The sequence below is a fragment of the Cornus florida genome, unplaced genomic scaffold, assembly GCF_030987335.1.
Source record: "Cornus florida cultivar Cherokee Brave unplaced genomic scaffold, ASM3098733v1 CherokeeBrave_3.0.0_Hap2_Chr01, whole genome shotgun sequence".
In the NCBI taxonomy this organism is placed as follows: domain Eukaryota; kingdom Viridiplantae; phylum Streptophyta; class Magnoliopsida; order Cornales; family Cornaceae; genus Cornus; species Cornus florida.
Genome location: NW_026775571.1, coordinates 27,854,509 through 27,868,716, shown reverse-complemented (window position 1 = coordinate 27,868,716; position 14,208 = coordinate 27,854,509). Strand labels below are relative to the sequence as shown.

The 14,208-nt window shown below is 34.8% G+C and overlaps 1 non-coding gene across 1 annotated transcript; it reads left to right on the top strand.

Moving 5' to 3' along the window:
- Positions 1-3,814: 3,814 nt before the first annotated feature.
- Positions 3,815-3,920, top strand: LOC132284412 (small nucleolar RNA R71). Its single transcript, XR_009472265.1, has one exon. It is a non-coding gene; the product is annotated as a small nucleolar RNA R71 (small nucleolar RNA).
- Positions 3,921-14,208: the final 10,288 nt, after the last annotated feature.

Sequence of the window (14,208 nt, the reverse complement as noted above, 5' to 3'; positions counted from 1 at the left end):
ATATATATTTGACATTTTGCGCTGATTATATGTGTTTCTGATATTTCCTATTAATTAATATACATGTACGTATTATTTTAATAAATGGTAATAGGAATAGTCTTGGAAAAGACATTATTGTTAGATTATTATTGATACTTCTCATTTATAGACTATGTTGAATAGGTTACTAGTGTTGTGGTACGTGGAAGGGACTGTGTCATTTAGGGACATATAACCGCCATGACTCGCATTGGTAGTTTATTTACCATAGTATTTATAATGACCAACTTAATGAGTCAATCTAATTTATGCTGCACACTAATGATTATTTTACTAAACCACTACGGAAGTTATCATATGGGCTAAGTGGGAGACTGTAAGATATTTTTTTATATTTGTGGCCTACATGATTTAGACACGTGATTTACTTCTATTATTTGGTGGTTAAATAAAATAGATATCAGATTAATATTATATTATTTGGTCAACTTATAAATTATCTTTTTGGTAATTAATTTTTGGAGAAGTGTTTTCCCATTTATTCCTTACTTTGATGGAAAGTAGAATTAAAGTTACTAAAAAGAAAACGGATCCTCTCTATGCCTTTATAAGAGTGCATATTCCCATCAGTTATGTACGCTAATGGAAACAACGCGTATAATATTTATGTGTGCAAAAGGCCAAGGGAGAGAAATCGGTTTCTACGCTTTAGTTATTGCAATTTAGCATGTTGTTTGTTCCGCATAAAAAATCTCGACGTTTTCTTTGATCTCTACAAATTTTACAATTACAGATTGAGGTATTTATATCTAACTATATTTATTTATACATTATAGGTATGTAAGAATAATGAAGTTCTAAGATTTGGGATTCATGTTTATTTATGATGAATAATTTACACGAATAAATTATAGTTTACAAATGACTCCCAAACCAGATGGTTTTAAGGCATTAAGTGTCAAAATACCCCTATGACTTAATTACTAAAGCAATATAGGCTACATACCCAAACTGACCCTTCAACTTCTTTTTATTGTCTTTTCCACTTTTCTGCGTGAATCCTCAATGCTTAATGAGGTAAGAGTCCCAGTTACTCAGTGAAAAAGCTCTTTTATTTTATTTTATTGCATACATACCATATTTTATACATTGATTTTCAAAATTATCAAATTCACCTGCTTATCTCAGTATAACACAAAAACAGAACAGGATTTCAAATTTATACCCCACAGAATGCATGCAAATGTGTACATGTGCAAAGTAAAGTATTCTGGGAATCAAAATCATCAAACTGCAATTATCCTGACAAAATAGACCACAGGTCACCAACTGATATAAAAAAAATTTCAAAAATCCCCAATTAACATGAATTCAACATATAAGCCATTTTTAACCCATTCTAGACTGCATATGAACATTATAACACAAAAATAGATCAAAACTCATGCTTAGCAGTTTATATTCATCCCCTTGTGCAAAACACAATAACAATAATTTTTCAAAAAAAGAATTACCTTACCCCCAATCTTATTATGCACATTATCCTAAATGTGAGAAAACAAGGCTGATGTTAGAAAGATATACCAAGACTGAGTAGAACCAACAAAGATAAGGAAGTGTAGCTCAGAATGGCAAAATAGAAAATTCACCCCCAAACTTGGTCCACAGTACCTGGCAAAATAATCAAACTCCACAGCACACATCAGAGTATCAAGTATATGGAGTAAAACAGATATATATTATCATGCACAAGCAAACAACAATTTTTTTTTTTTTTAAACCTAAAATAACCTAATCTAAAAATAAAACAAAAATACACAAATAAACTAAAAACCTAGAAAAATAAAAAGAAGAAAAAGAAAAACAAACTAATATACAAACCTATAAATGCTAAGTTTAACGTCGCCAGCTCGACTGTGCACCACTCCCTAGCCTGTACCAACAACTCATCTACCTCCCTCATCCCAAAACCAGTCCTACGGCCTCTTGTGGAATTCGAAAAAATGAAAACCATGTGGTTCCATTGGGACCTAATAAAGAGTACTCAAGCTTCTCCGGTGGTGGCTTAGGCTCAAGTTTATGAGTAAGCTCATGAGTAGGGAAACAATGAGATCTCACAATCAAAGGAGGAGCCTCTGTTATCAGAAAGATTGGACTGAATAATTATTCAATAAGAAAATACTCATCTTTTTTCGAGGAATATGGAGTGGTATTGAAGATGATTAATTTGACATTCATGTTCCCAAAAGAAATATCCATAGCCCCAATCCTACAGTTAATGTTGGCATTCGCTGTAGCTAAGAATAGACGACCAAGAATTACGGGAATACATCTATTGGGATCATGGATAGGCTCTGTACCCAAGACAAAAAAGTCAACGGGAAAATAGAACTTGTCTACTTTAATGAGAACATCTTCAATTACCCCACGTGGTAGCTTCATAGACCGATCAACAAGTTATAACACAACCGACGTGGGTTTAAGCTCTCCCAAGCCTAGTTTCTCATACACCAAGTAAGGAATGAGATTAACGTTCGCTACTAGATCAAGAAGTGCTTGATCTATCATATTGTTTCCAATGGTGTAAGATATGGTAGGAGCACCAGGATCTTTGAACTTAGCTAGTGGCCAACCCGAAAGGGTAAACTTACATAGTTGATGACACTAATCCTTCAAGTAGTCATTATGAGTAAGTTTAGGCCATCACCACTTTGAAGAGTGGAAAAGTGGTTGATAATCAAGTTGAGGAACAGTGGGAAAAAAGAGAGAGACGTAGGATTCCCATTCTTCCAATCCCACATCCCACCGATGTTCCCTCACATCCTAATCCATCGAGCTCCAAAAGAGTTGAAGGTAAAGTCACTTCTTCATCTGAGACAGGTTATGAGCCAAAAACACATTTTCCTCAACATTCAAGACTTGTGCACCGAAAAGAGAAAATAAAAAAGCCAAGTCTCTAAGAAAATTTATCTCACCGAGCAAGTCAGTGTAATCATTCAGCACAACTAGGAAGCTTTCCTTCCTCCCTACGAGATAAAACACTCACTATTTGCCCAACTTGAACCTTTAGCTTAGCTATGGCTTGAGAATGAGAATAAAGAAGTTAGGTATGCGATTTAAGTTCCTCGAGTGCAGTTGAGACTTGATCTTCGAACGCAGAATTTGTAGGAGGAGGAAGAAGAGGAAGAGGAGCTTTAGTGGATTGATTCCTAAACTGAGGTGGACGATAAATGGAAGATTGATTAAAAGAATTATTTGGGGCAGAGGATTGAATGAACTTTGGTACTGTCCTTGAGATTGGGGAATAATATTGCCTTGGATCTAATTCTACCATGATAGATTTGGATGACCTCTCCAGCCAGGATTATAGGTATTAGAATATGGATTATACCCTTGTCTGGAGAATGCAGCATTTGCTTGTTCTTGAGGAATTTCAGGAGATTTTCCCATCAGAGGACAACTATCAGCAAGATGAGATGGATTAGCATAAATCAAACACACTTCCTTTGGCAAAGAGTAGTGCTGAGAAGAGACAGGAACATAGCTAGATGATAAGACTTGGTCAAACCTTCGGTTCAACACTTTTATTTAAGTGGCAAGCTCTCTAGATTTCTCGACTTCATATAGATTTTCAACCTTATGGACATTAGGAGTAGACCTAGACCTAGAGGAAAAAGCATGTTGTACAGAGTTTTCACTTAAAGCCTCAAACAGTTCTCAAGCGTTATCTGCACTATTATGAAAGAAAGCTCCATTATTAGAAGCATTTACCATGTTCATATGTGGATCACATAATCCATCATAGAAGATCTGCATTAATTGCCATTTAGCAATATCATGGTGTGGACACTTTTTCAGAAGATCATTGTATCTCTCCCAAGAATCATGAAGTTGTTCACCCAGGATTTGGGTAAACTACATGATCTCTTTTCTCATTTGTGTGATTTTACCTACAGTGTAGTACTTTTTCAAGAACTCTTGTTGCAACTTATCCCATGTGCCTATGGAATTATTTGTTAGCTAGAGAGTACAACCAAGTTATTACTTTATCCTTAATAGAGAACTGGAAAAGTCTAATCCTCAAAAGCATCATCAGAAAGAGTGGACAACTTGGTAGTTGAACATAATTCTAGAAACTCATCTAAGTGCTTATAGGGATCTTTAGTTGCAAACCCATGGAATGAAGGGAGCATTTGGATCATAGCAGGCTTGATCTCAAAGTGGGTTACATTAGTGCCTGGCAATTGGAAGCGCAAGGGGAAGTGTATAAAGTGGGAATGTAATGGTCCATCAGTGGTGTGGGAGTAGGTGCAAGTGGTACACGAGCTCTCAAAGCATTCTCACCATCATTAGCTACCATGTATGATTTAGAGGATTCTCCTAACAATTTAGAATTCTTTTTAGGTTTTCTAATTCGCCTAAGAGTTTTCTCTATTTCAAGGTCGTATTCAAGTGATGGTTCTGACAAGGACCGACGACCTAACAAGCACTATGTTCAATGATGAAAACAGTAACAAAAAGAAAATTTTCAAGTAAAGAAAAATAATGACAAAAACTCACAAAAGATCTTGAAACCGCAGCTTCTGTTCCTTAAGCGTCGTCGTCCTTGCTCCTAGATTCCTGCACTTGAAAAGAAAAAGAAAAAAGATGAGATATCAGAAAGTCCTAAAACAATAAATTAAACTAGAACTAATCTCGAACTCAATAAATCCGTTACACAGTCCCCGGCAACGACACTAAAAATTGATGTGTGAAATTTATTTACCACTCGCAATAGTACAAATCTTTTATAGGATAGGGCTACTTAGAGGGTGTCGAACCTCAAGAACTATGGTGGTTTATCGAGTTTTCAATTAATTACTATTTTAATTTAAGAGAAAGATTTATTTGTTGTGTGTTGTGCTTCAATAACATGAACACATTTTAAACTTAAAAAAAAAAAAAAAAAAAAGAATTGAGATGAGAGAGAGAAGATCTTAGGGCTTGACTTCACCACGAACCTCATACTATGGTTAATTGTCTCAACCTTGGGATTTCAATATTATGTATAACTCAGAATTAAACTCGATAACATTCGTTTAATTCAATTTAAAGAAAGATGAATCATGAATTTTAGTTAATAATAACTTATCTTCGGTTGGCATGAATTATATACTAACCTACTTTCAACTAATGTTGCAAAATAATCCGTCTTCCCTAGACATAGACTATGAAAACATTCATTCACAAAAATGGTTTACGCACCGTTGCATGATCTCTATTCTTATTGTCTGAGAAGCCCTTAGCCGCCAATCTCACACAATAAGAATATGTTGAATTTGGTTTAAAAAGAATTAAATCTAAGACAAGGTATTAATTTATCAAAAATTAATTTATTTAATTAAAATCCTAATTGCTTAGAATATCTAAGTCAATTGCTCAAAATCATGCAATCAATTATACATTTACAATGAAAATCCCAAAGTATAGAACAATCAAACAATAGTAATTTGATTCAAGTTACATCAATGCCTTAAGAGAGGATTTAGCTACTCATGATGATGGAAGATGTCATCTTTGTTGTTATAGACTTTATCATCATCGACTATACTTCTCTTCTAAGGATCTTCACCTTCAATGCTTCAGAGAAACTTCAGAAACCCAAAAAGATGCCTATTATTTATAAAAGAGAAGAATAATAAATAGGAGCTTTTATGTGGCCTTGTGCATCCTTTTATAGAAGCAACTGACTTCTATCAATGATAGGATAGGGCTTTAGGTCTTCTGGGGTCATCTGGGCCCGTCTGGGACTTAATAGGACTTAATTTGAATTAATTCCCCAATTAAAAAGTCTGACTGAAGGGAAAAGGCTCGAGTAGAAAACATTGTGCTCGAGCTTTTCTAAGAAAGGCTCGAGCAGGAATTCCATACTTAGTCAAAATTCTTCAATTTATTTCTGACGCGTCTCTTTCATAAACACTTAGAATATTTTTGGATCTTTTTTTCAGGGTGCTAGATCACCTTGGCTGGAATGCTCGAGCCTTTTGCATTCTGCTCAAGCTTTTTGGATAGCGCTTGAACTCTAGCAACTGGAACTTCCGAATTGTCTTTCATCTTCCGAAGGGAGTTTATGCTCGAGTCTTTTGGTAAAGGCTCGAGCACCTTAGACTTCTGCTCAAGCAGGAAATTCTCTGCTCGAGCTTTTCTGCCTTAGTTGCTTTTCTTGCTTCATTCCACTTTCTGCTCGAGCTAGGAAACTTGTGTTGGAGCATTTGCACCTGAACTTCTCCAGAATCACCTTTTTGACTCCAAGCTTGCTTCAGATGGTCTGGGACAACTTCGTAAGCCTCGAGAACAGTGTTTAAGTTTCCATAATCCCAATTTTATCATTTTCTTTGGTAAAGTACCTACAAAAACAAATAAACTAAAATCAATATAAAACTAGAGAAAAGTATCACTTAAGGTTTTAACATACGCACGTTTACGGGTTCGAATATGCAATATTCAGCACTCATCATTAAACACTAGCCCATAGATTGGGTCACAAAATGGCTAAGAAGTTATATCTCCTCAAGAATTTCAAGATCCAATACCTATTGAACAATGGTGGTTGGAACTTGCAGCTAATTCATGATGATTCTTCAACTCATTTAGGGAATTTCTCAGTTCTGTCCACCTGTATGCTAGTGCTGATAAGCTATTGTGGGAGGATGGTAAGTTCACTTTTAAGCAAACATGGTTGAGTTGTAAAGTATCCTATGAAGGTGTTTTGTGGCATGAGATATGCTGGGGCAAATGCATGCCTAGATGGTTTGTGAATGTTGTATTCGTGATGCTTGATATAGTTAGCTCCTAAATGTACAAACTGTTGTCATGAAATGAATAATAGGGATCATCTATTTTTCTAATCTCTATTTGCTTAGGCTATACGGAGATGGTCAGGAGGGGTCCTGATTTGGGAGATGCCTCACTTTACTGATAATTAATTTATAGAGTGGTGTTCTTGGTACTAGTAAAGGTATAATAATTCTAAAATTCTCAAAAGCCTTTTTGTTGCTATCATTTCGGGAATTTGGTAAGAGATGAATGTTAAGCTGCATGGTCTTTCTCATACGACCCCAGAAGATATGGGAATAAATATGTTGTTTGAAGTGATGAATGTTCATAACGCTTCTTTTAATGATCTTTCAAGCTAGAATTATTTACGTTTTCTTCGGTGCGTACTGGAAATGGGCCTTATCATTTTCTTCCTTTGATTACAAGAGTATGCCTCCTGTGCACTTGTAATTATTTCTTCATTCTTATACAACACCAACTATGAAAAAAGTATATATTTATATATTTACATGTTGGTGTTGGTAACTACTTGATTTTTTTTTTTTTTCCTGTATGTTGAAAATTTTATCGATATAAATAGACGGATCAAATACAAAGGAGAAGTGATCAAGATAAATATCATAAACAAAAAAGATAATCTAGGGCATACCTTAAACCATACCAAGAGATAGAATTAAATATGTGAAACTTAAAAAATTACATGTAAATCAAGTAAAGAAATACCTATAAAGGAAATCCCTTCCAAATAAGCTTCCATAGCTAACTGATCTATAGATGTAATGACCCGGTCATTTTCCTTCCTTTCCTTTTTCTCAGATTTTCACGAATATTTATTTTTTTTTTTTTTGGTTGATTTTTTCCTTTCTGAGTTCAGTTTCTTGTCACTTAGTGTCATCTCGAGTGCTTGGGAATGGTTTCTGAAACTCTTTCCTTCGGATTGACAACTTCCTTAAAGGATCGCGTCATTTCTGCATTTTCATTTTTTCGATACTATTCTTTTCTCGTCCTTTTTCCTATTTTGTCTTTTCCCCGTTTCTCACTTTTTGGCACAACCTCACTTTTTGTGTTCGGAGTTGGTTTTTGACTTCACGTATCTTCATTCTAAGTGGTTTCCACGAAATACGTATTATTACTTTTGTAGAAAAGTACTCTGGTTGCTCTTGGTATCCAAAGGGGCATGGATACATAGGTCTTCAGAAACATTTTCTTTTTTGGGGGTGTTTTTCTTAAATATCTATTGAAGATATTTTATTTTAGGGGTTTCTAAGAAAATATTTTTTTGGAAGATATTTTTATTCTGGATCATTAGTGTAGTTATCACTTTTTGTAGGGGCCATTGTGCAATTAATGAAAGTTATAGGAAAAATGCCTCATTTTTAGCCTGGATCCTCATACGGGATTCATTTTCACTTTTCATTGAGTCGTGTACTCTTAGAATTTTCTTCTGGTCGTTTTTCTCCAGTTTCAGGGTTTCTGGCCTAGTTGCCGCCAAACTTGTTCGGGGCATATCTCTCTGCTCGGGACTCAGTTTTCGACGCCGTTTCTTCTATTCTTCATCCTTTCTCATTTTGGTTCCTTTTTATTCATGGAGTTTTGCCATTTGAGTGCGTCTGGTCAAATTTCACTTTTTCGGACCCTGTAGGACCCGTTCGGGGCACTTTTTAAGTTTTTCTACAAATAGGGAGTCTTAAATTGAAAATTTGGATTTCTCTCACTCACTCCCCTCTCTTGGCCAGATTCCATGGCAGCCATGGGCTTCCACCTTCTCTTTCCTCTTTTGAGCCTCTTCCATTCAGTGAAACGCCGTAGTGTCTTAGTGTTTTATGTTTGCCTTGGCGTGGCCTTCGAGTCCACCGATTGAAATCTCGTTTTGGCTACTTTTTGAGTTTGGTTTTGAAGTCAAGTTGTGATTTTGATGAGGCTTCCTTGGGGTTCTTGTTCACCGTGTTGTCCCCGACAAAACCCCAAAGTATCGTCGGGTTCGGAGCGGTTTCATTTTGGTGACTTTTGAGATTTTCATCTCAAATTGAGGTAGGGGGTGTCTTAGGTTTATATTAATGTTGTATTGATGATTTTAGAAACTTATACAACTTGTATGCATGTTTTGGTTTAAGTTCTAGAATTTAATTTAATTATTTTGTATGATTAAGATTTAATTCTCATGATGATATACAACTTAGAATTAAATTGTGGCATACTAGAAAATTAGGCTTTGTTTATTAACATACGTTAAATTGGGATTATTTGAATAAGAATTGCACTTTTTATTTAATAATTTTCTTTTATGAAAGTTTAATTCTCATGGTCGTACCTTACATGAAATAAACTTGTGATATGCTATTAAATTAAGTCTTAGCATATTCTTTAACATACTTTAATTTGAGAGCATTTGGATAAACTTGATGTGGTTTTAAAATTTAGGGATTTGATTATTATGATTTAATTAAATTATATTTTATTGTTCCAATAACCTATTTAACTTTTTGAATTGATATATGTAATGATCAACTTATGTTGTATAACATGTATTAATTATAAATTATTTGGTTGAGACTTGAAACCTAGAGAAATTAATTAGTTTATTTAATTAATTTTCGTTTCTATTGCGTTAGTGATTTAATCATGTGTTGACATGGTAGTATGCTTAAAGTATTATTTTATACTTGTAATGGATTTATGAGTTTATGTTTTCAATGTTGAATTATATTGTTATAGCGTGTAACAAATCACACACTGAAGATTCGACATGTAATGTTATTATAGCGTGTAACAAACCGCACTCTGAAGATTCGATATTTATCATCCCATAGTAGTTATGAATTTAGAGCATATATTGTGTGGTTTCAACCTAATTATGCATGGAATATGGTTTCGTGCTTTATATATTTCATATATAAGTTATTAACTTATTTATTTTGGAGTCACTTGGGACATTGTTACAGAGACATGGCTAGAGTTTGGCTCTAGTACGGGAGGTATGAGTTCTCCCTATTTTATAGTGCGCACTAGGGTGGAATTCCCAGCGGGTTAGTGTCCGGAATAACCGTTTAGGTCTTGGCTTTATCCAAGATTTGATGTCCAAGTCTCCTACTATTTAATTCCGCATTCAATTCCAAACTGACAACCAATGTTTAATTGTAACTTGTGGTTTTGGTTATTGGCGATTTAATGTTTTTAAGTACATTTATGCATTATAATTTTTAATGAATCATTGCAGGTTTTAATGTTGTTAAGTACATTTATGCTTTATGGTCTTAATGAATCATCACAGTTTTAATGTTGTTAAGTACATTTAGGCATTGTGATTTCTAATGAATCATTACAAAATTTGATGTTGTTAAGTACATCTATGCTACATTGTTCAAATGTAACTTAGGAATGATCCTGTAGATTCATTTGGAACATAGACTTTAAGTGGCATGACCCACTTTAATTGTTTTCGCATTTTAGATTTCAAGTTGATAACTTTGAGAATCTATGTCTTATTGTCTTATATAACATGCTTCTATGTTATTTAAATTGCATGAATGATGTGATTTATGCTAGAAATGATCTAGGGTACCTTAAGATGCTCCTTGGGTCTCACCTTTGATTTAGACGTTAGGTGGCATGACCCTTTTGAATTGCTTCACATTAATGTGATAATCTTATAAAACGTTATGTCCTTGCATGCTCATCTTCTATGAGTAGCTTTATGTTACTCACCCCAAAGTTACTGGGGATATTTTTCAGGTACAGGAATCAAGGTTGAGATTCTCATTATGCTTGGACGATTTGTGGACTTGAAGGTTCCATTCTTGTAAAGGTTGGCTTGAAATGTCACTTGTAATCTTATATGTCAAAATGTGTATATTTGATTCTAAATATGTCATGTGTACATAAGTACACTCTTTACAATGTATTTGACATATATGAGATGAGGCAATAGGCTAATGTTATCTAATTTGCATTCTATACATTTTCACTTTTAAAGTTTATTATGGAAGTATTGAAAAATGTCAAGCTCTTTGCTTCACCATGGTTGCATCGGGTGTGGGAATTCCATTCTTTTCCTTTCATAGAGCCTCATTAACCATGTATGAGGTAATGCCAGGGCCAAACACCATTTTGTTTTAGGTTTTGCATTTTAGTTTCCTTCATTGCATTTTAAGGCAATTTTATGAAAAATTGAGGTTTGAGATGTCATATTTTGCATTGGGGATATTTTGAGGCCGCAGACCATTAGGACACGTCTTAAATGTCTTTTTACGTTTACGTGCATGTCCACATTTCACAAAACTCTTAAGTTTCAACTTTTGACCTATTTTTAGGCAATTTTTATGAAAAATTCATGCATGGGTGTATGATTTAAAGTTCCTCTTTGTTTTAGCATGTTATGGATGCTTGTATGAGGGTAGAGAATGTTTTTAAACATGTTTGGATCATATGAGATGCATGCATAGTATTAGTTTTTGACCGAGTTCTTTCCTATGCATTGCAGCAGCAGCTTTTGCTACTGTCTGTTATGTCGGTTGGCTGATGAGAGCCATCAGCCGGCTGACACATCTCGAGAATCCATTCCAGTAGCCTCTTTAGTGAAAAAGGTCATTTCGGCTTGCTGACCATTGGGGTTCATCCGGCTAATGATTGAGTTTCGGCCGGTTGGTTCTTGCCATCGGTCGACCGATCCTCCCTAGAACCTTTCCTTTTCAATTTCCTTTGGACAGTTCTCTTGCATCAACTTTAGAAGGTCATATCTCTTTCATTTTAAATCCAAATCAGGTCATTCTTGATTCTAAGTTCAAGAGCTTAAAGTTAGCTTTCCAATGGTACCAACCACACACCAACACTCTAACTGTAGTGAGAGTTATTTCAATTTTAGTGAGATAGGGTTGTGGTATCTCCTAAGAGAAGAACCATTTAAATCAAGATTTTCAATATTCTTTTCAATCTCAATCACATCTTCATTATCATCTAATGAACGTCTAAGAGGGGGTAATGGTGATTCATCGAATACGACATGTATTGATTCCACAACCACTCGTGTTCTTTTGTTAAACACTCTAAATGCTTTGCTACGAGAAGAGTATCCTAGAAAAATACCTTCATCCGATTTAGGTTCAAATTTTCCTAGATTATCTTTGTCATTTAACACGAAGCATTTACACCCAAAGACTTTAAAGTATCCAATGTTTGGCTTTCTTTTGTTCCAAAGATCATAAGGAGTCTTATTAAGGAGTTTTCTAATAATGACTCTATTTATAACATAGCATGAGGTGCTAACGGCTTCGGCCCATAGAGATCTAGGAGAATTATATTCATTTAACATAGTCCTAGCCATTTCTTGGAGAGACCTATTTTTTCTTTCAACAACTCCATTTTGTTGAGGAGTCCTAGGAGCTGAAAGATTATGATTGTATCCATTGTCATCAAAAAATCTTTCCACATCTTGGTTGTTGAACTCTCTACCTCTATCATTTCTAATGGACTTAATTTTACATTCTTTTTCATTTTCAACTCTCTTACAAAATTTAGCAAAGATTGTATGAACCTCATTCTTGTGTGTAAGGAAAAATACCCAAGTGAATCTAGAGAAGTCATCCACAATGACAAATGCATAGAGTTTTCCACCAAGACTAGCAATTCTCTCCGGACCGAATAAGTCCATGTGAATTAATTCAAGTGGTCTTGAGGTCATTATATCCTTTTTCCTTTTAAATGATGACTTGATTTGCTTGCCTATTTGGCATGCGCTACATGTTTTATCTTTAGAAAAATTAGTCTTTGGGAGGCCTTTGACCAATTCATTCTTAGATAGTTTTGAAATCAAATCCATACTAGCATGACCCAACCTTCTATGCCACAACCAACTATTTTCATTTGAGGATACAAGACATTTGACATCTTGATCATGTAATTCACATAAAAGCAAAGTATATACATTACCATTTCTTAGAGCATGGAAAACTTCTACATTATCCTTTTTGACAATGCACTTGTCCGATTTAAACAAAACATCATATCCTTTATCACATAATTGGCTAATACTAAACAGATTATGCTTTAAGCCTTTAACAAGTAACACATCATCAATAGATAAGGAGGAGGAGATACCAATAGTTCCAATGCCAATGACCTTGCCTTTTGAGTTGTCGCCAAATGTGACGCTTCCTCCTTTATGAGGTTTGATGGAGCGAAATTTTGATTGATCTCCCGTCATATGCCTTGAGCATCCGCTATCAAGGAACCATTTGTCCTTGGATGAATATGGAGACTTCAAGCAAACCTATAAAAGGAATTTGAATAATCTTCTTTTGGTACCCATATTCTCTTGGGTCCATGAGAGTTAGGAAGAGGTGTATAAGTCCCTTTAATAACCCAAACTTCTTTTGTCCTACATGGCCTAATAGGACAATGATTGATCTTATGTCCTATTTTTTTACAATAGTTACATTGTGGACTAAAAGAGGAATTTTTAACAAAGCAATTGTTCAAAGGTATTCTCTTTTTCAATAAACAAGAATCTTTGTTGTGAGGATCAAATCCAAGTCCATCCTTGGCATAAGCATTTCTTTGCTTTCCAAGTATGAAACCCAAATTCTCTCTACCTTTTGTGAATTTAGCTAAAGTTTCAATTTGATCTTCAATTATAACTTTCAATGATTTATTTTCAGAAATTAAATCAATTGAAACCGATTCTTTAGCTAATTCTTTTTCCTTTTTCAAAGCTTCATTTTCAAGTTGAGATTTTTCAAGGTTTTGAGAGATGATATACATTTCCCTCTTGAGAGTAGCACATTTTTTAACCATTTTGCCTAATTCATCATGCAATTCTCTAAAAGCATCTAGCAAATAGTTGTGTGCATCAACCAATTCATCATAAGTAGTTTCCAAATCAAATGAGTTATGATTAGAATTTACCTCATCTTCATCGGCCATGAGACAAAGATTAACCAATTCATTTAGTTCATCGTCACTTTCGGATCCATTTGAATCATCATCCTCCCATGTAGCTTGCATGGCTTTGCCTTTCTTTTTCCTTTCCTTTTCATTTTTGTAGGCATAGCAATCGGACTTGAAGTGCCCCGGTTTTCCACAATGGAAGCAAGTAGGTGCTTCTCTTTTTCCTTGCTCACTAGACGACCTATTTCTTTTGAAGTGGTTGCTCTTTTGGAACTTCTTCATTTGAAGAATTCTTCTTACGGTTTTGGTAATGAGAGCAACTTCTTCTTCTTCTTCATCATGAGGAACTTTATCAATTGTAACTTCTTCGGTAGTAGCTTGTAGAGCTATATCCTTCTTTTGAGTTTCTTCATCTCTATCATTCATTTCTAGCTCGTAAGCCATTAATGAACCAATAAGTTCGTCAATGGGAAGTGTGTTAAGATCTTTGGCTTCTTGGATGGCGGTCTTCTTAGCTTCCCAATTCTT